The sequence below is a fragment of the Mus pahari genome, chromosome 6 (genome assembly GCF_900095145.1).
Source record: "Mus pahari chromosome 6, PAHARI_EIJ_v1.1, whole genome shotgun sequence".
Classification (NCBI taxonomy): Eukaryota; Metazoa; Chordata; class Mammalia; order Rodentia; family Muridae; genus Mus; species Mus pahari.
In genome coordinates, this window is record NC_034595.1 from 106,952,922 (window position 1) to 106,976,786 (window position 23,865).

The following is a 23,865-nucleotide window of genomic DNA, read 5'->3' on the forward strand; positions in this document are numbered from 1 at the left end:
ACAGGGTTTCTCTGTGTAGCCCTGGCTGTCCTGGAACTCACCCTATAGACCAGGCTGGCCTCGAACTCAGAAATCCGCCTGCCTCTGCCTCCCAAGTACTGGGGTTAAAGGTGTGGGCCACCACTGCCTGGCACCATAGCATCACAGGAAAATGTGAGCAGAAAACACAGACCCTAAATTATAAAAACTATATTACATTCACTTAAACACAGCTTTCTTCTACATTCGCCTGACCTGAGACTGTATACTTATTTCTTCTCAGTTGCTCTCTGAGCTCTACCTTAATTCTCCATAACTCCACCCAGGTTTCCAGAGGCCCAATCTGTGGTCAGCTATCTGAACTCCTTAGCTTCTGATGTCCACATGCTTTGCAGTTTTATTCCACTCAGCCAAGTGATCACAGGTGTACTAAGCCTCCCCCATGGAGATCATTTGCATCAGGATTCCAGTACCATAGGAGAAAGGAAATTTGAGGATGGAGTTCTGGGTACCCTCTGGTCTGGCAGCTAAGAGATCTCAACTTAGACTTCTTGCAGACTTCTAGTGGGGCAAAGGAGGCTTGTGGCGTCTTGGTGATTGGTATGTGGTACATTTGATATTTCCTATTGGTGGTAGGAACTGAGGCTAATTCATGGTTTACTATGCTGTAAAGAATTCCAGCATTTGGCTGGGAAGCAGGTGATGGCTCTGCAGAGAGGACAGAAGAAACTATGGAAGAGCTAAAGGAAGAGATCCTTTATCTGGCTTCCTTGGGCACCTACGTACACATGGTACACATACCAACAAACAGATAAATATTCATAAAATAAAAATAAATACATTATATATATGGAATTTGCTGTTGAGATTTTATGTTCTCCTGCACAGGGACCTACTTCCAGATGGTGTTCTTGTGTGTACATCACTCCCTGTTATTGATGGCCATCACATTCAGCCAGCCAGGCTCCTGGACATGAGCATGAAGTTCAGGATCCAAGATGCCTCTGGGCCAAGCCCTTTATACCAAATTTCATACTAAACTCAAGGAAGCTCAGGGACCCATCAAATAAAATTCCAGGGATCTTAGCATTATAGACTTAGTAATCACTTCAAGCAAGCAACCCTGGAGCTCAGTTGGCCCACAGTGCCTGAAACCTTGCAAACCTCCAGGGAGGCTGGCTCTCTTGGGCTTGGAACTGAAGAGGAGCTGGGTAGAAAAATCCCAGCTGGTGGAACCAAGATAACTATGGAAATCTGAGGCAAATCAGTCTCAACAGGCTCCAGTTCAACCTCACCCCTCCCAACCTCCCAACCTCCTGTCACCTAGGTTTCTGGAGGCACAGAACTGAGGATGTGAAGTTCGAATGGGGTGTGGAAGTGGCTGTCCTGTGAAGAGGTCTCTGAGAAGTTTCAGGCCAATTTGCCATTCTCTTGAGTGAGAGAAGATGCCCAGGATGAGTGGTCAGCAGGATTGACACTATTTGTCCTGAAGGAGCAACCTTGAGAGCTGATGGACTTCCACAATAGGGCTTTGGGTAGATTCTGTGGAGAAGGGAGTGAGATCCGAGCTTTACCTACCTCACAGCCCTATACCTGAGAATTCCTCAGACCCTGGGAAGGAAGAGGAAGTGGATAGGCAGAGCCACTTCCTGTTTGAGTCTAGCTGTCTGAGCCCTGCCCACAGCTTGTTCTCTATCTGATCCCACCCTCCTGCCTTTAACCTCCAGGGTTTCCCAGCATCCTGCTATGTTTCATCCTAAATTCAAGTAGCCAGGAGTCCAGGTAGGAGCTACAGAGGTGTCTTTGGTGTTTGCTGGATGAGCAACCAAGAACTTGAAGCCTGGAAATGTGTGCTCACAAAAGTACAACTCAGGGCTCCCATCAATCAAAAAGAACAGTTCCTAAAAAGCTGGGTTTGCTTTTTGGCGAACCCATGTTAGCTTTATGTTCACCTGGGACACATACCAGATCCCACCTCTAAGTGATTGACCTTGAATATTTCATGTTTTACTATCTTTTTTTTTTTTCTCTGATTTTGCTTTATTTATTTACTTTGAGACAAGGTCTCATGTAGCTCAGGCCAACCTTGAATTCTCAATGTAGCTAAGGATGACTTTGAACTCCTGACCCTCTTGCCTCCAACTGCAAAGTGGCTTATTGGTGGCTCAATTCTGTAATCTCAGCACCAAGGAAAGGAGGGAAAGTTTGAGATTAGCTTGGCCTACCGTGTGAGATCCTCTCTCAAAAATAAAGCATAACAACAAAAGGTGGCTTTGAGCTGGATGTGGCAGTGCACACTTATAACCCAACTTATGTTCAGGAAGCTGAGGGAAAGGGATCCCTTGAGCCAAAGAGCTGGATAGCAGCTTGTGCAAAATATTGAAACACTTTTATCTAAAAATATACCAAAACCAAGTAAATGTAAATAAATAGTTTTGATGTTGAGCCTTCCCCTGAGATGTATAAATGCTGTCCAGGCTTTGATCAAAGCTGGAAGAAGAAGAAACCTATCCTTACTTCTGGGTGTCCCTGTGAGCAAATCTGTCCTGTGTCAATCAGTATACAGAAAGTCTGGCTCTGTATACCCATAGATAGTGCTAGACATTGTATTTCCTGGTATCTACACTAAAGTAGCACAGCCACACTGGGGAGTTGCAGAGAATTTAGACATAGCTGTTGGAGCCTAGCTTTTTCCTCACTTAGGCTCTGCCTCAAACTCAAGCTCTGGAAGAACACAGCTTTGGTACAGGTAACAGATTTGCGTTCAAAGGCAGCACCTGGAGTCTGCATTAGCATCTAATTTGAAAATCTTAGATTCAGAAGAAAGGTTGAGTTGAGCCAAGCAGTTGATAATAGGGTTGGGTCTCTCTCTTGGGGCAGGAAGTCCTATGGGGCAGTATGGGCTTCAAGGAAGCCCTCCAGACCTATGGAGTAAGGCCAGTGTGCTGGCCTTCACTTCTCTCAACCCCACTTCTCTGGGCTGGGCCCTGAGCCTGCAGGAAGCCTTGCTTGAGTTGGGCAAAGAGTATTCTAAGGGAGCACGGTAGCCCTGGTGGCCCCCAGGCCTCCTGGCCCCCGCTTTTCTTTGTATGGGTTCCCAGTGGCCATACTGACTCCTAGCACCCCAGGTCAAATATCTGACCACCCTGAGTAAGAACAGGGAAGTCCCAGTTACAAACACTCAAGGGTGCTCAAGGCACTAACTAGTTGAAAGCCAATAGACACCTTGCCATGTCCTACTTTGGGACTCCTAAGCATTTACACTGAGCATTTAAAGTGAGCACTACACTTTTGTCCAAGCCTACAGCAGTTCTGGGTGCTGATAGAAGAGGCAGCACCACAGCAGCCCCTTGGCTCTTCTGACCCTGTCTCTGACCACTCCTCCCGTCACTACTGACCCCTTACAACTCAGGTGTTCAGTGCCGCCTCCATCCCTCTGAACTCACTCTGTAGGCCAGGCTGGCCTCAAACTCAGAAATTCGCCTGCCTCTGCTTCTGAGTGCTGGGATTAAAGGCGTGTGCCACCACCGCCCGACTCCATCCCTCTTCTTGTGCCTTTGGATAAAGCACCTCACTTTGGTGCCTCTGCAGGCTGTAGGTAGAAATCAGAATGTTTTATTTTTATATCAAGGTAAGTGGCACAGCATGGGGCCTGTGAGGCCTCAACAGATAGGGGTCAGAGAGAGGTCAGATGGGGTTAGTAAGTCAACCATCGGGGGTCATGCAGGTCTTTCTTTGTCTTTGTTTCCAGAGAAGTAAAGATATCTTCTCTCCCCAGTGTGTGTGTGTGTGTGTGTGTGTGTGTGTGTGTGTGTGTGTGTATAATTCCTTTGGCTGCTGTCATTTTTCTCTGCAGAGCCAGATTTGGCTTTAGGTATGACTGATTGGTCCATGGGTCAGGAGTTGGGAAAAGCTAGGGCACTAGTGTAGAGGGTGTGGACTAGCTTAGTGGATGATTTCTGAGGAAGAGGGAGGCAAGACCTAGAAGTACCAGGCACCTTTAAGAGTAGATGCTGTCTTGAGCAGAGGAGGGGTTTCTAGAGGCCCAGGCTAAGCAGAAGCAAAAGTGACCCTGTGGTGTCATAGGTTTCACAGAGTTAGATCCCTGGTGGAGCAGATGTGGAGAGCTTAGCTGCTCTTGCTGCATATGAGGTTAGGGGGCAAGTACAGGTAAGCGAAGGGAAATAGCTCCTGCTATGTGAGCTTTGGAAGATCTGACAGAGAAGCTGAAGCTGGAGTAACACTGCTCTGGGTTAGAACTCTCTTTTCAGATTGCATAGCAGAGGAGGCAGAACCATGCAGAAATCCCACAGGAAGCAGGGTCCCCAGCCCCAGAGGCTGAGGCCTCTCCCTGTAGCTGAGCTGGAAGAACTGAGCAGGTGCTCCAGCTTAAAACCAAAGCCCTGTGCCTGGTGACAGAGCTAGACAGGACAGAATGCCACCCTGTTTTCTGCACTCCCCAAGCCCCAGAGGTCACAGCTGGGCCCCTAAGGCAATGTCTGATGCAACCCCAGCACAGAAAGGAGGCTGCAATGGCCTATGGCCGAGCAGAAGGAAAGCCCTGACATACAAAATTATTTTGCCCACCCTTGGAACCCTTGCTCCTGGCAGGGGCCTGAGCCCAGTGGGCCAAGTGAGGCCCTTCAGCCTCTTCAGGCACCCAGCTGCCCAGAGCCTTAAACCAGCCATTCTTTATGCCCTGATCCTCCCCCTCCCTTGCACAGCAATTCTGGATTCTTAACAAGACCTCTGGGTCTCCACCTAGGTAATTGGTCTCCAAAGGAAAGTGTCATGGAGACAGACCCAGGCCTCAAGGGGTGGGTGGAGTCAGAAAATCACCACCCTTTTCTACTTTTGGTGTCTAATTGTGCTCAGGGGCTGCAACTCCCCAGCAACAAGAAGGCTTGTTTTTCAGATTACTGGAGTGGAGTGGGGGTTCAGTGGCTTCCTATTCTCAGACACAAAAGACCACTGTGCTCTGCCAAGTACTCAGATAAATCCAGGAATCAGACCTAGGGTGGTAGGCTGGGGTGACAAAGCTAGGGTTTAGAGCTGAAGCTATGTAACCAGCAAACAAAAACAAAAACAAAAACAAAAACAAAAAAACTGTTGATATGGGAACTTGAGTCAGGTGCTTGAGGAAGTACAATACAGTTATACTGCACCTAGATCCTGGACTAAGACATGTGAGGTTGGAGAATGTGTTTCTGTGTTTCGAATTAGCATTTATTTCTAACTGGGGTCAAATTCACATAGCATAAAATTGTTTTAGGGAGTGACTTATCACACTTCCACATTCAAAGCATTTCAGTAACCACCAGATCTAGTTTCAGGCATATTTTATCATCTGAGAGAAACACCTTGAGCAGTGTTCCTTGGCCTCACCACTCACCAGTCTCTATCTCTATGGGCTGAGTCTATTCTGGACATGTCCTAGAAATGGGTTACAGTACATACAGTTATGGCATTTTGTGCCTGGCCAGGGGACCCAGAGACATGCCCTCAATTCCAGTCTTCCCATAGCTAAAAGTGTAAACAATTATCACTACTGTTTTTCATCCTGTGGGTCTTTGTTGTTAAGGAAGAACATGTTCATGGTCTGTTCTATGGTCTTGGAGGGCCAAGACAGAGGGTCCCATAGGGAACCCCAAAGTTTAATGGAATCAGAGCTGACGGGTAATGAGGGCCTATGCCCTCTGCCACAGCCTGGTCAGGCCAGCCTCATTAATACATGTGTAGTAGCAGCATAGCTGTGTTTCCAGACAGGAAGACAATGTTGGGAAAGAATCTGGGAGTAAATATTTTATTATAAAACTGTTATGTGTGATGGAAAGGACTCTGCCAATCCCCCTATCACAAGGTTACCTTTGTTCAAACTGTGTGAGCATGGGACATCAGACGGAGTCCATTAGAAGAGGAGAAGCAGAAAGAGACTTTGACAGTCAATGGGTGGAAGAAAGTCTCATTTAGAAGTTTGAGGACACATGTTCAGGAGCTGAGGGAGCAGAGAGGAGCATGAGCATTAGGGGCCAACCAGAGAGCCCTGAACAGGTAGAACATGAGGTCCAGATCCAAGTCCAGGTCATGGCAGTTTGATGTGTACCCCAGGAAAAGTGGGTACAGGATGGAGAGTACAGGCACTCAGGAGGCAAGAGTATGCCTCAACTGCAAGAAGAGGGGTGTCTCCTGATGTTCTGTCAGCTGTGGAAACAAAGGATTGGAGAAAGAGTGACAGAGGCAGGGAAATAATTTTCCTGGAGGAGGCTATAGCAATGCAGGGTCTTGGCTAGATCAGATCTCAGGGGCCATCTCTCCTCCTAAGTCCAAGCCATAAAGGAAAAGGCTTGCTCTGAGGGGATGTAGAACTATGGTGTGATTTAAGCTATGGTATCCTCATCTTTCTTTCCTCCTGCCAGGTGCCACAAAGAGAAGACAATCTGTCCCACCTCCAGGACTCCTGTATAAAGGGGCAGATGCTAAGCTAACTGTTCAATACTGGTAATGGTGATACCTAGAACAAAGTGGGGTTGGGTTCCAGGACTCTATCCCTCCCAACATGACTGCAATCTAACTCAGGGGCCCATGGACTAGATTTCCCCTAAATCTCATTCAGAAGAGTCCCAGACCTTCCTCCAAGTGCTATTTGTGGTTCCATAAAGCTAGACTCTCAGTAACTTCATGGAGCAACTGCCCACCCATGATCATATGTGTTCACTGTACCTCTAGAATATCTGGCATCCTGGTGCACTACCCAGAAGTAAGAAGCTACACATGTAGGTATGTAAGCATGTATTTACTAACAGGCTTGTGCGAGAAGGTATGCAATTCAAGTATATAAACATGGCTGTGAACCAGGCGTGGTGGCACACGCTTTTAATCCCAGCACTCGGGAGGCAGAGGCAGACAGATTTCTGAGTTCAAGGCCAGCCTGGTCTACAAAGTGAGTTCCAGGACAGCCAGGGCTATACAGAGAAACCCTGTCTTGAAAAAACCAACCAACCAAACAAACAACAACAACAACAAAATATGGCTGTGTATATACTAGCAAGCATGTAGCTACACATGTGTAGGTGTTTGCATGAAGACAGGCATCCAAGTGTACAAACAGGTTTGTGGGGGAATATGTGTATGTACTAGAATATGAACATGAGAACATGACTGTGTACATACTGGCAAATATGCAGATACACATTCTTGTGTTTGCAAACAGGCAGCCACACCTAAGAGTAAGTGTGGCACGAGTGTGCGCACACCTACTCATTAGCTGTAGCCTGCTGCTTCCTTTTTGTTACATGATAACAGTGAGGGAGAAATAGAGTTATGAAAGACACAGTACAGTGGTGGGTCACTTGATAGCCTCCTGGTTTTACCATGTTTGCAAAGTGATGCTTTCTGTGCTCTTTTCCTCAGAATCCCTTCCAGAGCCTGGAATAACCTTATCTACCACCTGAAATTAATAACCATGGCTGTTCAGGAAGGGCCTGGTGTCTAAGAGGAACTCTGGGTTCATAGAGCTCAGCAGTCAGTAGAAACAATTCTAAGGTGTGCCATGAGAGGTTTCCGGGAGGAGGCATTAGGTAGACCCTTAATACATCTTCCTAAACAGAGTGGACTGAACCCAGGGTAGAACAAAGCTCACCCTAGGGCAGTGGCTTTCAGCTTGTGTGTTAGGACCCCTTTGGGTTTGAATGACCTTTTCACAGGGGTCACCTAAGACCATCAGAAAACACAGATACTTACATTTGAATCTTGAGAACTGCTGCCCTAGGACATAGCCTGGGAGGCTTTCGTGAAGAAAACTGTGTCCCCCAAGGTGACACTATTCATTCTCAGTTCAAAGTGCTCACTTGTCCATTTTAAGGATTTGTTTTATGTATGTGAATACAATGTCACTCTCTTCAGACACACCAGAAGAGGGCATCAGATCTCATTACAAATGGTTGTGAGCCACCATGTGGTTGCTGGGAATTGAACTTGGGACCTCTGAAGAGCAGTGGGTGCTCTTAACCACTGAGCCATCTCTCCAGCCCAACAAGCATGTTCTTGTTCCTGTACTTACTGTGAATGACCCACAAAGTTTTGCTAAGGGATCAAAACATCAACAGGTAGGGGATATCTGCCCCAATGGGAAACTTACTAATTGAAAATGGAATAATGATATGAAGACATCTGGTAGCCTAGGGGCACAGCAGGAGGGTCTACTATGTAGGAGATTTTACATGGGAATGAGAAACCTCAAAAAAAAAATCTGTGGGTAAAAAGTATATACCAGAACAACAACAACAACAAAAGCTGAATGTGGTATCTAACATCTTTTGATCCCAGCACTTGGGAGTTAGATAGAGCAGATGGATCTCTGTGAGTTCCAGGCTAGTCTGGTCTACATAATGAGTTCCAGAACATCCAGAGATGTGAAGAGAGATTCTGTCTCAAACAAACAAACAAATAAACAAAAAGTGTGTACCAAAAGAGTAAAATAAAGTTTCAGATGGTTCACCAAATGTGGTATCCATCAAAGCCTTACAAAAGGGGGGACAGGGACACAGACTTAGAAAGCTGTATGACATCTTTTTAACTTCACAAACAAAAACTAACAAAGAGGAAACCTGGAATTTGATGACATTCCCAGTGAGGAAAGATGCAAAATTAAATTTCAAGTAATAGATTCATGGAAAAGAACAGTAGGAACATCTTATACTCAGGGTTACTATCCAGGACATACATCACTAACCTCCTTCTTCAAGAGCCCTGACTCAGAACATCTCATTCCAGAAAGACAGGTTAGGAAGGCTGTTACCCGGCTTTCCCTGAGCTTCACTGAATATAGTCACAGTGTATGTTCTGGACTGTTGAGATAATCTTTTGTGCACGGTGTAAAAGCATTCACCTGTCAATAAAATGCTGATTGGCCAATGAGCTGGAGTAGCATTAGAAGGTGAGACATCTCTGTGTGTGTGTGTGTGTGTGTGTGTGTGTGTGTGTGTGAGAGAGAGAGAGAGAGAGAGAGAGAGAGAGAGAGAGAGAGAGAGAGAGGAATTCTGGGATTGAGTTAGGCAAGGGGAGATTTGCCTGGACACACTGAATCCAGAAGCCCTGAGCCATGCCACAATTAAGATGTTTAGTCTACCCTTTCCTACATGGACTATCTTGGACAAGCCTCAGTTCCCATCTGTATCAAGAAAACATGGATATATAGGCTTCTGGAGGAGCCATATAGGGTACCCATACTTTTCTCCTTTCTTCTTCCTTTTTTAAGACAAATCCTTAATAAGGCGGGAAGCAAGAAGCAAAAAGTTACTCTGAGCAATTGAAGCAGCAGGAATCTAAAGTTAAAACATCCTTTTAACATGCGTTTCTAAAGAAGGCTTTGGTAAATCTTGCTTTCAGCAGAATGGCCCAGATCAAAGATGTTCTCTGTTTGCACCAACTAAGAACAGAAATGGGACACACCTCACCAGAAAACAAAAAGGTCTCTGAGCTTGAGTCTCAGTCAGGCCTTTCTCTGGCCTCCAGTTTTCAAATGCCCACATTGTGCTGAACATAGTTTAAGGAATTGTTGGCCCCTTCTCTCAAAATCACAGACCTGGGGATAAAGGTGTAGCTCTGTAGCAGAGAACTTGCCACTTGCCTAACATATATAAAACCCTTAGTTTAACACCCACCAACAGACACCACCACCACCAACACACACATACACATATGATGGGAGTCAAATAGGGAACATGTGAACTTGCAAGCTGCCCAAGACCTGTACACAAACATACTGTTCCTGGATTTTTGTTGTTGTTATTGTTGGGTTTGTTTTATTTTGAGGCAGCCTTTTCCTATGTGGCCCTAGCTGGTCTGGAACTCATAGAGGTAGTCTTGTCTCTGATTCCCAAGTGCTGGGATTAAGGGCATTAAAGACATGTGCCACAATGCTCAGCTATTCTTGGATTTTGAGGACTAGCATGTGCTTATTTGTAGGAAAACACATTACTATGCAACCCTCAGGGTTGGGAGATGGCTCCATAAAGTGTTTGCCACACAACTGTGATGACAGGCTTCCCAATAGCCACATAAGAGCTGGTGCTGAGGCATGCATCTGTAATCCCATGACTCTGTGTGTGTGTGTGTGTGTGTGTGTGTGTGTGTGTGTATGTGATGTGATATAATATAATGTTGGAGCACAATTGAGGAAGAGATCCAGTGTCAATCACTGGTTTCCCAAGCATACACACACATGTGCACACAACCACACAAAAACATACATTGGAACCCAGAGCCTAGGACTTATCAAACATGCTCTCTAGCATTGACCTACATTCCCAGCTCCTATAGATGACACGTCAACACTAAAAAGCCCAGAATTGGAAGCCTTCCCCTCTGTCTGGAGAGTCTTTACTATAATTCAGTAGTTTGACCAAACCAATAACCAGTAAGCTAGGAGGGCTGTAAGCCCCATCCTTGGGAGCCGCAGTAAGGTGAGAGGGAGTCCACTGGACAAGCACCACCCTACTGATCCTAGGGTTAAGGTGCCTTTAGAACCAACGGGTGATTGTTCCAAATTCCAGGTAGGCTGCCTCTCACTCCTGCCAGGCATCCAAGGCCCCTATCTAGTCTCTATTTACCCCATAGGGCCACATACTCTGAAGACCTTTGGAAGTGTTGCTGTGTATCCAGAAGGACACAGTCCCTCCTGTCAGGGTTTTCAGAGAAACGGAGACTGTCAGGTTAAAAGATCTTCCTCTGAATTGCTGTGAAGTTTCCCACATTCTATAGTTCTTGGAAAACAAACTAACATACCTAAGGCCAGTGGGCTATAGGTATAGAGAATACCCTTTCTGTGTTCCAGGAAGGGTTTTTCACCTGCACAGCTGCAGCGCTTCTGCACAAGGCCTTCAACAGCTTCCTGCTGGCCTGTCTCCCTCTTTCCTTCCTGTGCCCGCCTTAATTCCTCTGTGTCCTCAAGAATGAATAAAATTGCTAACATTCAGTGCCTGGATGTACAGAAAGCAATTTGGGGGGAGGGGAGAGCTTCCTGTAGGAATGGGGGCTTGCCAGGAGTTTCCAATAGCCTGTCTGCCCATGTTAGAGAAAGTGGAGCTGTTGAGATAAGAAAACCTTGGTAAATCCTCCAACTGGAACAGGTCACTAGCAGGTCATGAGGGCCCAAGACCTGTAGAGATCACAGGAAAACAAAGTCTTGTCACCTAGATTTTTGTTTTTGTTTGTGTGGCTGTCCTTTTCCTTTCCTGGACTCCAAGGACTTTGCCCCAGGCCAGCAGGAGGCAGAAAGCCCATGAAGGAGAGTGCACCAGGAAGTGGCTTGTTAGAACCTATGCTGAGGTCGAGAGCTTTTAAGTAATATCACTTGGCTCAGACTTTAGAGCACATATATGCTCTCAGTAAGGGAGGGTTTTTATGTTTGAGCATGCGTGATTATGTATGCCTGTGTATATGTGTTTTGTGAATGTGAACAGGAGGAGCCCAGTGGCTAATGCACAGAACAAGAGGACTGGGGGTGCCCCCAGAAAAGGGAGCATGCCTTTCTTTTCCCTTGGGGACAGGGGACCCCCCCATCATGAACTCTTCCTTTCTCCAGGCCAGGAGCTAGTTGGGGCGACTCCCACCCCTGATGGCAGGAGCGTAAACCTAAGGTCACAGGTGGTGCCACTAAGGGTGTGCTATGAGGTAGGTGAAGTGGGGATAAATCTGCTCTCCATAAAACCCCTTTCCGGAAACCTTTCCCTCTGTTTGAGGAGTCACCACTGTACAGCTCAGCGGTCAACCAAACCAACTATCCCGGAAGCTGGGAGGGCTGCAGGCCCCACCCTTGGAAGCCACAGAAAAGGGAGGGAGAGTCCACTAGCAAAGCACCACCTCGTGCTCGGAAAACTGCTCCTGGGTTGAGGTGACTTAGATTCAACAGGTGCTTGCTTGCCTTCCAAATTCCAGGAAGGCAGCCCCTCGCTCCTGTTGGGGATCCCTAGCTAGTCTCAACCCTTCTCCAACAGGGCGGCACGCTCTAAAGACCTTTGTGATCTAAAGACCTGTGCATCCAGGAGGACGCTGTCCCCCTGCTAGGGCTTCCACAGAGCAGAGACCAGCCCATCGCAGACAGGGTAGTCGTAGTCGCGCGCACCTGGCGTTTCTGGTTTCCTCCTGTGAAGATGGCTCCCAGCCAACTCGAACTCAGAAGGAACGGAAGGAGACTGCGCCATTGAGCGCCTCCACCCATTGTCAGCTGCAAACTAGGAGTTGGGCGGGGCTAGAGAAACATGAACAGGTGCACGCTGGCTGAATTGGGAGGCCCAGAGGCCGCTAGCCACCCTATCCAATCCGGCCCTACTCTTAACTATTGTGCACAAGGTGGTGGGGGGTCTCCACAGATGGGGCGTGGCCAAATCCTGGCTAGGGTCTGGTGGGTTTCTAGTTTGTCTCCTGGCCTCCAACCAGGTTCTTCCCGTGCCAGCGGGAAAGGTTCACTGGCCAGGAGACCGCGCCTTTGTTTGCTTGAGATCCCCACCTGTGCCCAATTAACTCGGACAAATGAAGGCGAACAGGACTGAGTGAGGGCAACCAAAATAAGAATTCGCCCCAGGGAGTGGCTAGATCCTTCAGCAGCTGGCCCTCTTTGCCTCACACCTTGGAGAATTTTAAGATTCAGTACTCTAGACCCTACTCTTCAGTCAGGTTTCTGTGTGTACCATCCATTCCTGCCCCCTTCCAGGCCTCTGACCACTAGCCTTCCATTAGCCTCTGACCACTAGTGCCCACTGCCCCAGTCTGCCCTTCATGCCCCATGATGTTTCCTTCCATTTTCCAGTCCAAAGAGTGACAGGATGGACTAGTTCATAGGGAACTTGGTTTCAGGGATGTAGAGAATGGAGAGATGAGGGAGATGCACACTCTTCCGCCCCCCCCCCCAGCTCTAGACGTTTAAAACCCCTTTTCTCCTTCAACCAGAATATCCCTGACCCCCCTTTCTCTCTGACCTTGCACATCAGCTTTCTCCTAAAACCGATCAGTCCTAGTTTATCCTCCTGGTGTGAACTTTGAGACTCTTCCCCAGGACAAGGTCATTGACCTACAAGCAGACTACCCCACCTACATGACACTTAACTTCCACATAGATTCTGAGTTTTGCCCATCTCTTTCTCTCTCTCTTTTTAAAAGGAATTATCTATTTCATGTATATGAGTACACTGTAGCTGTCTTCAGACACACTGGAAGAGAGCATCAGATCCCACGACACATGGTTGTGACATGTGGTTGCTGGGAATTGAACTCAGGACCTCTGGAAGAACAGTCAGTTCTCTTAACCACTGAGCCATCTCTCCAGTCCCTTCTCCACCTCTTAAAATTTGCTGTCTCACACCACAGGCAGAGACTTGAGCTACCCCTCCCACCCATTTGTCCAACTGGATGCTAAGAGACTGGTGGACTACTGGCTCCCTTTTGCCTTAATAATTCTCAGGAAGGGTAGGACTTGCTGTTCTCCGGCCTGTACTGGGCATTCATTATCAGACAGCCAGAGTCCATATACACAGCACTAGGACCTACTCTCTGACCTGGGCTCAGACCCCTGCGTGGAGGAAAACGTTTCTAATTCTGAAATTAAAAACTAAGATCTGGCCGGGCGTGGTGGCGCATGCCTTTAATCCCAGCACTCGGGAGGCAGAGGCAGGTGGATTTCTGAGTTCGAGGTCAGCCTGGTCTACACAGTGAGTTCCAGGACAGCCAGTGTTAGCCCTTGGAGCCTTGGGCCACCAAATAGGACCTTCTTTTGTACCTGTAGCATACCTTTCAAAAACTAACCTTTAGATCATCTCTTCTCATAACCTGTCACAGGAGCTTCATCTTGACTGGGTAAANCTCCTGCCCCTGCTCTTTTCAGACTGTGAGCTCTCCCCAAGCGACCTCTCCTCATCTCACCATTTGAGCTCATGTATGGACGTCCAGTTCTAACTCCTGGCTTCTTGTCCAAGCACTCTCCCCTTCCAGATCATTACTCTCTTATCTTCGCTCTCTCCTATGGAACTTTGCTGACCATCACCTACCTCAACCACACTCTGTTTCCTGCCCATTACCTGTTAATATTGGAGACCAAGTCCTTTTATCTCTCCCAGGTCATCAGCCTTCACCTCTCTCTCCAAGGTGGCAGGGTCCTTTTAAAGTAATCCTCATAACTCCTACAGCTACGAAGCTCGAGGGACTCTCTCATTGGGTCCACTTGTCTCACCTAAAACCCTTCATTCCCCCACCTAAAGATGATTCCTCTTCATACACATCAACCCTAACAGGACTGTGCTCCATTAAGCTCCGGAAGACATCAAGACCACCGGTCTTGTCTCATCCTAGAAAATGAGGCTTCACTCCGACAGCCAAACCCGACCTCGCTGGATGAGACACTACTGGATTAGTTGTGGCTTTTTCATGTTTTCCCTGCTGTTCATTTCCATTAAGGGTAGTCCTTATGTCTGGAGATTCGAAGTTCGAAAAAAATGCCTGTTGACAACAAGCAGACTTTCCAAATAGGATCAGGAAACTGCTCCATAGCTGGGTGCCAGGAACCGATCCAGATTGCCATCGTCCCTATATCTGTTACTACATCTGCTTATTATGACTTTTATACCTGTTTTCTCTTTGACCAGACAAAAGATTATTGCAGAAAATGGCCAGACATGTATGGGGGCTGCCCATACTGGACTTGTGAGACACACCTGCTAGGGACACAGATTAATCACTTTTTCTATTAATTCCGCAAGATACTCCTCTACATTCGAGACCCATGGGATCCCAGGTGGGAATAGGAGTTGCTGGTAAGCTTTACCACAAAACTCAGCCCAGCTCCCAGTAAGTACCATCCACATCCAGAGACAATATGTCTCAATCGCCCTTGTCTTATTAATCTTGTCTCTACTTTCCTTCAGCGACAAGTACAGAAATTTCTAACCAAGCTGTTATGCAGTTCCTGTTCAGCCGCTGCCCACAAAAGAATCACTGTCCATAGGAGAACCTGACTCAGACGATTGCCATACAAACTGTGATGGTGAAGATCAGTTATACCCTGAAAAGTGACTACGCCCCTAAACAGCAGGAAGTAGCTTAAGAGACACGACGCCCCTATTCCCTCTTCACCATTGGTTTCCCCTCTCTTTTTCTCTCCTTCTTTTTATAATAACAAGAAGGGAGGAATGTTAGCACCAGGACACTCCAAGGCCCGTGACCCAACCATGTGACACTAGACCTGCGTTGCCAGGACAACGACCCTCAATCCCACAACTCACCTGGCTCAGTCCCCACCCTCATTGGTGTGATGTCATTCTCCGTATAAATTAGGGGATCACCCCCTCCTCACTCTCCTCTTCTCTTCCCCCTTCCCCCCTCTCCTTCTCTTCTCTTTCTCCTCTTTCTCTCTCCTCTTCTCTGCTCTTCTACTCGCTTCACCGCACCACCCCATCCCTGCTTAATAAACCTCTCTCACGTGGAATCACCTTGGCATGGTCTGCTGTTTGGTTTATCTGCCCAAAACATAAAAGCCAGGGCTATACAGAGAAACCCTGTCTCGAAAAACAAAACAAAACAAAACAAACAAACAAAAAAAAACCTAAGATCTGGGAATATGATAGAGTACTTGCCTAGCACTGGGTTCAATCCCTAGCAATTTTAACATAAAACAGAAAAGAGCAACAAAAAGATAGGATTTAAAAATGTAAAACTCAAATTTCTAGAAGCCAGGCCTTTGAGCAGTATAATCCTTTTACAGGGTCCACATGAATGACAGCTACCATCAGATAAGGTGTAGGAACGGAAAAACATTGATAATCTCACATTTCAAGGTTAGAAAGTTCTAGAAGGTCCTACAATGTGAAGTCTATGGTCAGTGGGCACTTTTGGGACCATCCCCATTCCTATTCCCTGGAGAGGTGGCAAGACCTCCTCCTGGTCCTGTCCAGGAGATAGATGTGTATGTATGTATGTATGTATGTATGTATGTATGTATGTATGTATATAATCCAGGTTCAAAGCATTTGGCATCTGGAATACCAGCAGCTTCTGTCCTAGTCAGCAGAGTGGTTGAGAGGAGCAAAGGGGACAGTGACCTTGGGATAGCTAGAGGCTCTTGGGGGTTGGGGGTGGGGAGACACCTATTTTAAGAGGTAGGACTATGACTTGATGACATCTAGTGTACAGTCTGAAGCCTTTGAAGCCAAGACACAGGTCAGCTTGGGGAGTGAAGTCATTGATTTAAGAGAAACTCCAAGAAACCAGTCAATCCCTCTTGGGCCTTGTAGGAACCTGTTAAAGAAGCCATGTCCCTTGAGTGGGTTGTGGCTTCAAATGTTGCCTTGATGAAGCTTATTTGGAAGCAGCTGGAGATGAGGCAAAGCTACACCTGGGACCCAGGGTGATGACATGGAAAAGGAGGAAAGGGACACAGAACTGAGAGCATGGTACTATACAAACTTGTTCAGGCCTTTGTGAAGTAAGGACTCCAGTCAGTCAAGATCACTGAGCAAGAATATGTGCTTGGATAGATCCTGGAGACCCATGGATGGAGAGAGGGGTGGTACTATTTGTCGAAGATGAGAGCTTGCATGTGAGAGAATCCCCACTGACACGAACAGGAAGATCTGGGGGCTGCTAAGAGAGCCTAAGGTTTTGTAAAGATGAGGAAGGTGAAGAGTTCAAGATAGCAGTGACCAGACTGGAATAACGAGGGTGTGACTTGAGGCCTCAGGGCTTCAGGGACTCCTTCAGAGTGCACCTCTGACACACTGATCAGCTAGGAGGTCTCCACTAAAGGTCCCACCTACAGTCATCACCAGCCACGGAGTGGTAGATTTCCACTCTCCATCCTGCTTTCCTAAGTCTTAGAAGACCCCCTTCCCACCAAATGTCCTCTCTGTGTTGCCTTCCTTCACCATCTACCTCTAACAATCCTTCCTGGAGGTGGCTCTGTCAGGACAAACCTGGATACCTGTTGTGAACACTGACTTGGGCCTCTCAAGGAGGCCTCTTTGGATGTCTCCTTTCCTCCAGGTGCTCTATGTGGTCTGGTTCTAGGCACCTGTGGGGGGCTCTGGGGTCCTTCCTGTATCTGTGCTACATGGCTTTTGACTGTGAAAAATTAATTTCCACCAGGATCCTGTATGGAGCTCTAGTTCCTGTGTTACATAGCTATACTGAGTGTTTGTGAGGACTATAAAGCTATACCAGCACACAAAGGACTCCCAGAAGTCACTGCACCTGCTATATCATTATGCCCTTTAAGGTGACTGGGGACTTCTGGTGATTGGGGAACAAATTCATTGTCCTCACAGGACAGCAAAGAGTAGTTTGAAGGAACTCAGTGTCAAGGTCTGTTCTGATTTGCTCATTGGGATTGGAGCTTGAGGAGATAAAATAATTTGAGATCATGGACAGCAGGCCAGGTGGGCAAGAGGCTCTGGCATTTCATACACTTACTTTTACACTGATTCTTGGAGGGGGGAATTCAGTTTCCCTGACACTAGTGTCAAGCACTCAGTAAGGGACATAGCTAATCAAACATTTTTTTTCAAGAAAGGCAATTTGGGGCATAGTAGCTCATACCTTTAACCCTAGCATTGCAGAGACAGGTAGATTTATGTGAGTTCTAAACCAACATGGTTTACATTGTGAGTTACAGGCCAGCCAGGGTTACACATAAAACAATAACAGGAGTCTACCTTCAGGGATACACTTTTCCCCCACCCACAGGGACAAACTCCAAGGAACTGCCATACCCAGGCCAGATAGGAACTCATGTACTAACTTTAATAGATTGAAGTGTGTGGGTGTGTGTGTATGTGTTCCCAAAGCTCTTGCTATCCTTGGAAAGAAGGTTTAGCCCCACCCCCAGAAGCAGCCAGACTACCTTGTGCAACTGGGTTCAAGGCCATAGCTTAATAATATGAGAGAGGAAGTAAAATGTTAAAATACAAGATTAGATGTGGCTTGCCTTCCCAGGAAGGCTACGGACACTAGAAAAGATAAATATCTGTAAGGCTAGACATGTGCATTAAAGTGGCCAGTCAGTCAAGGTGCTACCCATCCATAAGGAACTGGCTTGCTGGAAAGACTACACCAGGGATAGTAGACTGACCAGCCTTGGGACATCTGAATGTGAGTGTGTTTGGAGGTGGGCCTTGGAGGATGTAGTCTCAGATCCCTTGGCTAGTCTGACTAGGATCTTCAGAGAGGTTGGAACACTCACAAAGTTACCAGGGAAAACCAGGTATGAAAAGAAAACCATGTGGACACTTGAAAATGTACCAGGAAGAGAGGCCTAGAATACAGCCCTATCTACATCTTGGTCTCAGCTTGTAGCACCCAGGACTATAAGGAAACAACCTCATTGCTTAGGTTCCCAGTTTGTGATGTTTTATTATGGCACTGAGTCTTGCAAGTCAGCTAAGACATACCCAACTAGCCCTGGAGATACTCAGCTTCCTACCAAAACATCATAGGAAGTTACAGGGTTGCCTAACCATCCTCATCAAACCCAGGGACCCAAACTACAACAACTATGGGAGCATCTGTGGAGCCAAGGTCTACACTGAGGTTTATAAACACTCAACTCTTGGCTGGTAAGCCAGATGGCCTCCTTGAAACAAAGACTATGCGCTTGGGCTCTCCAGTAAAAACTACTTTGCTCCTCCTTTTGGCCGGCAGATACAAAAGTGAAACAAGGTGTGCTGGGATCCTCTCAACAGGACTAGCCCGTGGTGAACCCAAGGTTCACAGCTGCACACACTGCCTGACTTTGAGACAGGTTTGCCCTTCTGCTTCCTCAGGAACTGAAACTCCTCGTGGCCAGGAGGAGTGACAATGTGAGCCTCTCATTCTAGCATTTGGAAGGTAGACGGGAGGGTCACAAATTCAGAAATAGTCTTAGATTTATATCCAATTCAATGCCAGCCTGGGCCATATGAGACTCCCTCATCCTCCCCACAAAAGCAAAGCTGGAAAGATGGCTTAGCGGATAAAGCCCTTTGGCACCGAGACTGACAATCTGAACTCAGCTCTGGGACACACATGATAGAAGGAAAGAACATACTACTGTGGTGTCCTTTGATCTCCATATGCACACCCACACAAATGCATTCAAAAATAAGCAAATGTTTAAGAAGTAAAAACAAATTCCAACAAAGAAAATGCAACCCCTGAAACAGAAGAATAGGAAATTCCAAATTGGAAGAGCCACTGGCAACCTAGCAGAAAGGAGGAGAGCGTAAACCTATGTGAAGCTTCATATTTGTGGAATGCCAGAGCCATACAGGCAAAAGAAAGCCCCCAAAATGCCAGAGAAAAAGTAAAAAATCAAGTTTTATACCAAAACTAGGGATTAAAAACCAGGGTGTTACCTATGTCTACAGAGACCCTAAAGAACACTTGGAAGATGTATACAGCCACAAAATGACCCAGCTGAACTACCATCATAACGGTATCATGGAATAACACCTTCAAAGCCATATGTTTACTATAACCTGCTTTTAAGTGGCTACTGGAGGACCATCTACTTTGGCAAAGAGTGACCCAGGAAATATGAGCTCCAGATCCAGAGAATCTGATGAAGGAGGTGAAGGGAATCTTCAGGATGAAAACCAGAGGCCATCTCAAGATGCCAACCCCACCCCCGCACAAAAGGATCAGGCTGAGAGCCTTTCCCAGAAAGGCCCAGTACAGATGAATTAGTAATTTGATCAGAGAAAACTAAGCAAGCAAGAAGAGAAAGGCAATTATTAACCCTTTGGAAAAACACAAGAGTTCAAGTTAGAACAAGTATCAGAAGCCATAGGCCTCTCAAATGCAGATCTTGTTGTCACAAAACAGTTTAACTGAACTCCTAGCATAACTACAGGAAAGAAAGAGAAAAAGAAAGAGAAAACCCAAGTATTCAGTGCCAAGCCAGGAGGTGAGAGAAAGATAAACATGCTCCCGCCCTGGTGAGGTCAGTGGGTAGCAGCTTTTAGTCCTGTCAGGGCAAGTGACAATGAATCCCACTGGAGTTGGGGCAAGCTGAGAGTAGGGTGTGGCTGAGAAAATGTTTCTCTAAGTCTTATAGAACATTTGTTTCAAACTACATTCACATATAATGCTAGAAGAGAATGAAAGTTAAAGTTATATTGGTGTCCTCTCTGTGAGACCTGAGAGTGATAAAAATAATGTTGTCATAACCTACAACTAAAGTCTGCTTCAATAGCTGTTTTTATTCCTAAGAATGTGTCTCTAAATCACCTTCCCCACTCTTTGACAATAGACATTTCACATTTTACATTTCACCTTGCCTTGATGGTTGAAACTGGCTAGGGTTTCCCATTATGCTGTGGCCTCATGAGGTCCAATTTCCTCTACCCATGTTAAATGGCCTCTGTATGCCTCCTACCTGGCACAGTGCCCAGAAGTCTTACATGTGAGGCCAAGGACAGGCCCACGCTTGTAATGCCTGGACTTCTGGGTCTCCAGCAGCCTGAATTTCAGCTTTAACAGAGCAAATCTGGGACTCCCAGCCTTACCCTAGCTTACTCCAGATCCTACAGGTAAGGGAGAAGTTAAGTATACACGTGATTCAGTTAATGGAATAGATCATAAGTACTCCCCTCCAGGTACCAGACAGGCTGGATGCAGTAGGACCAGGTTAGGATCTTCACAATCATCTTTTCCCACAGGAAGCTTAAGACATCCATAAAACATCACTGTGGCTCAAGACCCCTAATTTCTCCCATGTTTTTCTATAAAATTTTCTCAGGCCATGGCTATTTCCAAATAATCCGAGATCACAGCCTGATCTTCATCCTAACTCCCAACTTAAAGTGGTAGTGGCTTTCTGGAAGACTTTTCACTGCCCTCTGCAGAAAGAGCCTCCTCTCACATGGACTTAAGCCCATGATTGTATCTGAGTGTCCAGCCTGACATACCCCAGAAAACACCCTTCCAAGACACTGACATCTTACATACAGGGCCAGGAAGAAAGGCTTTCAGGGCAGGGCCTTGGGGCTATTCAAAATCACAGAGTAACCAAAGTAACTGCAAGTCCACAGATAATTGTTTCAGTTCCCCTCAGACTCTGGTCGAGTCTCAGTCCTACCTGGTCCCTGGGGCCTCAGGTGCCTTGTGGACTAGCAGGGCTGTCTTATCACGGCCTGCCTGGACGGAATGTGGTGAAAACCTTTGCCTGGTACAACTGCCGCTGCTCCACAGCCCAGGAATTTTGTGTTGAATAATTTTTAACTTCTGCTCTGAGAAAAAACAGGGTTTGTGTATAATGTTCATCGGCACAGGAATGCCAAGGGGCTTTCATTGAAAAGTGAAGACTTTGTAATAATGAGGAAAGCTTGACTTGGAGTTACAGGAACACAAACAACAAAAAAAGTCAGAAAAAAGCAGTCCTGGGGGCTTACAGACCCTGCTGGTATCTAGTCCTGGATGCTGAACCCTGGACACTTACAATTCAAGGACAACAGCCCTCCCTGGAGAAAAACAGAACATTGTGGGGGTAGGGGACAACTCCCTTTTCCAGGAGAGGTTTGTTTCCTGATAGGAATAGAAACACCCTCCTCCACACATTTCTGCATGGACTAGACTACTTGTTCTGTGGTCACTCACCCCATCTGGCCCCTAACCCAGTGAAATGTCCTGTGATTTTTAAAGAGCTTTGTATTACAGAAATTGCCCTGTCAAGAACCACTTTGTACCCTTTAGCTGGCTTTCACAACCACTACACTCATTCTCAGTGGTGGGTACTCAAACACCTACTCCTGGAGGGTAGGTCCCTTCTTATTCAATACTCACTCAGGCTTGTACCCTGCCTCCAGGCCATACCTCACTCACCCACCAAGGCCCTGAGCCATCTATTAGTCTGAGACCTTTTTGTTTGTTTGTTTGTTTTTGTTTTTTTTTTTGCTTTGTTTTGTTTTGTTTTGTTTTTGAGACAGGTTTTCTCTGTGTAGCCCTGGCTGTCCTGGAACTTACTCTGTAGACCAGGCTGGCCTCAAACTCAGAAATCTGCCTGCCTCTGCCTCCCAAGTGCTGGGATTAAAGGCGTGCACCACCACCGCCTGGCTGTCTGAGACCTTGCTCTGCCCTGGTGGGAGTTGAAAGTGATGATGACCTCTCAGGACTTTGGAGCTGAACAAGGAGACAGAGTGTGGCTGCCATGGACCCTGTGGTCACTTGATGGGAAGGTAGGCCATGAGTAGGGTCCACAGAAGACAAGTGTAGACCCACCAGGCTACAGAGGACAAAGAGTCCTCAGACAAAGACTTTGTTTTACCTTAGGAGGGGGCTTGCTGGCTTGCCCTTGTACTTCTGTGTCCTATTTCCTATGAAATGTTCAACAAAGATAATTTTAATTATGGATACTAACCCTGTTTCCCTTAGCATCAAGTATAAGATGCGTCCATATGACCTCTGAGTTGTTACCAATTCATGTGCTGGGACAGTGTTCAACGCAAGGTTCTGCAGGGGAACTCACACTGTTATATTGGGTCTCTTTCAGACTTCCCTGTCTACACGCTTATGATCCCTATAGCCCGCACAAGCACCAGTGTTTAGCCTTGCCAACTGATAGGTGATTTGAGCCCTTCTCAGCCTTTTATTTGCATGTCTCTAACTACTGATTCTGGGCCTCTATTCATGAAGGCCCTGAGTTCAGGACACCCTTTTATGAAAATGCTACTCACCACCTCTTGCTAGTTTTCTCACCATGGTATTGTAGAACTCCCATTCATTCAACTCCAATAATATTTAAATTATTTTTATTACAAGTTATTTGTTGAGTGTGTGTGTGGGGGGGTGTTGGTGCAAGCACTGTTACCCACTGATTCATCTTGCCAGATCCTAATCACATTTTAATATGGCTTATAGGTGAGAGGTCAAGCCTGGTATCTTTCTCCACCCCATCTCAGATCCCAGAGGTGGGTAGCTTGCTGAAGAAAACTGAGTTCCATTTTCTTCCCCATCACGTACTTGTTTTACCCACCCCAATAAACTCATACCCTTGGCTTGTGGACTTTTGTTAAGTGTATATTGTAGGAGGCCTCTGCCTATACATCATTTGTTTCTATGCTAAGTACAAATATAGCAATTACTTTTTCATATGCCCTTAGCATCTGAAGGAGCTAACGCTCTCTGTTCTTTCTCTCTAAAAGATTATTTATTTATACTTAAGTATTATTTATTTATTTATCTATTTTTGTTGGTGGTGGTGATTTTTTTGTTTTTGTTTTTGTTTTTTGTTTTTTGTTTTTTGAGACAGGGTTTCTCTATGTGGCTCTGATGGTCCTGAATTTCACTATATAGATCAGGCTGGCCTGGAACTCACAGAGATCAGCTTGCCTCTGCCTCCTGGATGCTGGATTAAAGGTGTGTGCCACCATGACTGGATTTATTCACACCTTTTTATTTCATAATTATTAGGGTAAGTTTATCTAGTTCCTGAAATTTTTTCAGATGAGGTTTGGAATAGGTTCTGTAGATGTCTATGAGATCTAGGAGTTGGGTTCTAATAGTGTTTGATCTTCCCAGAGACTGGAGATGCCTGAATAGGCTCAAGTTCCTTGAATTTTAAAGATTTAGATCGGTGTGATATGCACTAACATAAGTTAATTACTAGATACTACCATGAATTCTATTTTTTCTAATTAGTTATTGTAGATGTTGAAAAATATTATCTAATTTGTTGTGGTGGTGGGTTTTTTTTTTCTATTAAAAAAATTGAGGTAGGCCAGAAGGTGGTGGTGCACATCTTTAAGCCCAGCACCAGGGAGGCAAAGACAGCTCAGTCTCTGGGTTTGAGGCTAGCCTGGTCTACAGAGCTCCAGGCCAACCTGGTCTACAGAGCTCCAGGCCAGCCTGGTCTACACAGATAAACCCTGT

At 46.3% G+C, this 23,865-nt stretch overlaps 1 protein-coding gene across 4 annotated transcripts in view; it reads right to left on the reverse strand.

Moving 5' to 3' along the window:
* Positions 1-21,144, reverse strand: part of Ttll10 (tubulin tyrosine ligase like 10) — a 53,853-nt gene extending 32,709 nt beyond the window's left edge. For 2 of the 4 annotated variants that reach the window (XM_029539955.1, XM_029539954.1), the window contains exon 1: positions 21,077-21,144. The gene's annotated coding sequence lies outside the window, so the exon portion shown is untranslated. The remainder of the gene's footprint in view (positions 1-21,076) is intronic. The other 2 variants (XM_029539948.1, XM_029539949.1) reach the window with 2 other exon arrangements.
* Positions 21,145-23,865: the final 2,721 nt, after the last annotated feature.